This window comes from Heterodontus francisci, chromosome 29 (assembly GCF_036365525.1).
Source record: "Heterodontus francisci isolate sHetFra1 chromosome 29, sHetFra1.hap1, whole genome shotgun sequence".
NCBI lineage: Eukaryota > Metazoa > Chordata > Chondrichthyes > Heterodontiformes > Heterodontidae > Heterodontus > Heterodontus francisci.
In genome coordinates this window covers 41510419-41511470 of record NC_090399.1, presented here as the reverse complement: position 1 = coordinate 41511470, position 1052 = coordinate 41510419, and the positions used below count along the sequence as shown (strand labels likewise).

General features: G+C 49.1%; 1 pseudogene; it reads right to left on the bottom strand.

Annotated features, from left to right (window-relative positions):
* Positions 1-277: 277 nt before the first annotated feature.
* Positions 278-386, bottom strand: LOC137346351 (U2 spliceosomal RNA; annotated as a pseudogene).
* Positions 387-1052: the final 666 nt, after the last annotated feature.

Below are 1052 nucleotides of genomic sequence, written 5' to 3'. Positions count from 1 at the left end.
CGACAGTGGCGCCCGGTCCCCTTTCTCCTTGAACGCCTTCAGGGAATTGATGCATCCCGCCACGTTCCGGAACGTCACGTCGAAGTATCCACTGCTGGGGAAATCCTGCAGGCAGAAGACGTCCGTAGCTTGAAATCCACAGCAATCGAAGAGAATTTTCTGGATGAAGAAGGTGCGATCGACCGGTGCATCTCCTTCCTTGTCCTTCACCACCACCCGAACAGTGTTGCGCACTCCCTGGCCTGAAGCTCGAAGATTGGTGATAGCCATTTTACTCAAAGCCTACCCAGGATCAAAAGGCAATGATCATGGTCTCTTCTCAATCAAGTAAGCACTGATAAGAACAGATACTACACTTGATCTTAGCCAAAAGGCCGAGAAGCGGCCAGTCAAATTAATACCCAGCAGGAAATCTATCCCAGCCACCGACAGCTCAGGGACAATCCCTGCAGTGACTGGTCTAGAGACTAGGTCACATTTTAGTGAACCCAATAGAGGGGAATGGACATGTATCCTCCTCCAATCCCATTGATTAGGGTCTTGGCATTCGTGGAGCTTTCTGGGGGGAGGTATCAGGTCTTTATCCAACATCAGGGAATGAGTAGCCCTGGCATCCCTGAGCAGTACGATGGACTTGCTCATTTCCATAGGAGGATATGGGGATACTGTTTCCTGAAGCATAAAACTGCAGTAACTTTCAGGTATTTTGTCCAGTTCTACCATGCATAGGGCAGAACTGATAGAGGGGTCAATTTCTACAGCTTGGGTCAGAATCTGATCTGCTACATCACCCACAGGGGTATCCTGCTCAGGGCTGTTTTTGTAGATTCCTATTAAGCTGATGGGTTTCCCCTTGAGTTTCCAGTCTGACCTTGTGTATCCTGTTTTACTGCAATGGGAACACACAGGTCTTCAGGTGTCAGTCCTGCTCCCTGTGCCTTCTCTTCTGGCTTGGGGGGAACATCTCATGCTCTCATTCCAAATTTCTTTCTCCTGGCTACCCCATCCTCTATCGTATTCCCCTTTTCAGTCTTGTCTGAATTTCTGGGGGT